The sequence below is a fragment of the Pseudorca crassidens genome, chromosome 14 (assembly GCF_039906515.1).
Source record: "Pseudorca crassidens isolate mPseCra1 chromosome 14, mPseCra1.hap1, whole genome shotgun sequence".
Taxonomy (NCBI): Eukaryota; Metazoa; Chordata; class Mammalia; order Artiodactyla; family Delphinidae; genus Pseudorca; species Pseudorca crassidens.
Window position 1 is genome coordinate 22,425,596 of NC_090309.1, and position 2,635 is coordinate 22,428,230.

At 34.5% G+C, this 2,635-nt stretch overlaps 1 pseudogene; it reads left to right on the forward strand.

Annotated features, from left to right (window-relative positions):
• The first annotated feature begins 1,257 nt into the window (after positions 1-1,257).
• LOC137205607 (high mobility group protein B1 pseudogene) lies at positions 1,258-1,881 on the forward strand (annotated as a pseudogene).
• Positions 1,882-2,635: the final 754 nt, after the last annotated feature.

Consider the following 2,635-nt stretch of genomic DNA (forward strand, 5'->3'; position numbering starts at 1 on the left):
CTGAATATATTTTTATTCTTAACCCCTTATCAGTTGTGTGATGTATAAATATTTTCTCCCATTCTGCAGATTTTTTTGATGCAAATTTTTTCAACATTTACTACAGCTAGCCCAAATCCCTTTGTCTTGTCAATTATTTACAAATTTATAGTTTCTTTGTCTAAAAGATATAAAACCTTCCTGCTCTGGTCACTTCTTCTGGTCTTCATTCTCTTGTGAAGGCTCCCATGTGCATGTAACAATTCAACAAAATTTGTATACTTTTTTCCTATTAATCTGTCTTTGTCTGTTTGATTTTCAGATTAGACAGAATCCTAACAGAGTCAAGGAAAATTTTTCTCCCCTACACTGTCCCAAGACTTTCAATTTTCATAATGAAATGTCATGTTAGACATAAAATTTTACATACGTTACTCATTTCAGCTCATTATTTTTACATAATGAGACTATGGTTGTAAAACAAAAATATCAAAAAATATAAGGTCGACTAATTCATCATTTATTAAAATTGAGTACTACACAACTATTAAAAGTCATATCATCAAATAATATTAAAAGAAGATATCACAAATAGTTGAATAATAACTTTTAATGGAAGAAAGAAGAACTCTAACAATATAGTCTCATATTTTGACATATATTTATCAGTTATTTAAATATTTAATACAAGATATTTATTTGAATGAAAAAATTAAATTATGTCCTTTCCTCCTAGAAGCACATTACTAGTTGGAAAGGAGAGCTGGAAACTTAAAATTATTGATCAGTTAGAATATGTGTGTGTAGCACTGTGTTTTATACACCCAAACTTGTTAAATCATCATAATTATACTGTTAGTTATACCCTATCAGAAGACTTAAAGGATTCAGAAAATTTAGGGAACCAATTAAGTATGGATGAAGAAATTCTGGAAGTCAAGCCTGAGTTTTTCTAGCACTTACTCCCTAGTATTTTTTTTTCTGTTAGACCAGTTCATAATGCAGATAATAGCCTTTTACAAGTGACAGCAATTCCTGCAAGACAGTCTAAATCTAGAAACTGCAGCAAAAGATCTTAATTGTTTTGGTTTTCCTTCAAGTTTGGGAATATTTTTCAGAGCTTGCCAACCTGTTTCTGCTTCTTTCATGGCAGACCCAAACAAGTGAAGTGAGCCTACCAAACTCATACATTAAGCTACATAGAGACAGTGTCAGGGCGAGTGAGAGCCGGATGGGCACTGGGCAACTCTGTGCCTTGCAAAGGAAAAATAATTAAACATGGGCAAAGGAGATCCTAAGAAGCCGAGAGGCAAAATTTTCATTCTTTGTGCAAACTTGCTGGGAGGAGCACAAGAAGCACACAGATGCTTCAGTTAGCTTCTCAGAGTTTTCTAACAAGTGCTCAGAGAGATGGAAGACCATGTCTGCTAAAGAAAACAGAAAGTTTGAAGACATGGCAGAGGCAGACACAGCCCGTTATGAAAGAGAAATGAAAACTTATAACCCTCCTAAAAGGGAAACAAAAAAGAAGTTCAAGGATCCCAATGCACCCAAGAGGCCTCCTTTGGCCTTTTTCTTGTTTTGTTCTGAGTATTGTCCAAAAATCAGAGGAGAACATCCAGGCTAATCCAGTGGTGATGTTGCAAAGAAACTGGGAGAGATGTGGAATAACACTGCTGCAGATGACAAGCAGCCTTGGGAGAAGAAGGCTGCTAAGCTGAAGGAAAAGTACAAAAAGGATATTGCTGCATACTGAGCTAAAGGGAAGCCTGGTGCAGCAAAAAAGGGAGTCGTCAAGGCTGAAAAAAGCAAGAAAAAGAAGGAAGAGGATGAAGGTGAGGAAGACAAAGAGGATAAGGAGGAGGAGGAAGATGAAGAGGATGAGGAGGAAGAAGATGATGATGATGAGTATGTTGGTTCTAGTGCAGTTTTTTTTTCTCATCTATAAAGCATTTAACCACCCTGTAAACAACTCACTCCTTTTAAAGAAAACAATTGAAATGTAAAAAAAATAAAAATAAAAGGATAGGCTGTAGGGTAAACTACATGATTTTTAGGAACACTGGGTTACTGAGAAGAGATTTCTGAGAAAAAAATACCTTAGGTACCGCACAGAGACATCTCATCTCATCCCTGTAAATAAAATCCTTTGATTTAACTGCATTTTTTTTACAGTGCAAATGCTTTACCTTCTTTATGGCTCAATCCTAAGTAATATGGGTAAAAATATCGATTTGAATGATAAATAAAGATCAGCTGTAAAGGAAAGAGAGTAAAGTTAATGGATTGGGAAGTAGAAAAAAAATATTTTAGAATATTGTTATAAAGGGATTGAATATGGAGATTTTGAAAGAAGCAGACAGAAAGGAGACAATAAATGCACCAACTTGGGCATTTTCATTTTGTTATTCCAGTGTCCATAGTACCATCCCTAATTCACAGTTGAATTCTTAGTCTAAGGGAGACTCAGTGAACTTGAGTAAATTCTATTTTGAAGAAGTTCTTATTTTCTCTGTGCGGTTTAAGGTTCTCATTTTATAGGAAAAATTCAGAGAAAGACAGAGAGAGGTCTTTGGGGAACTTCAGTAAAATAGCAGGTAATTGTCTAAACTGCTTCTTATTTTTTATTTCTTATTTTATTCTTCTTTCCTTCATT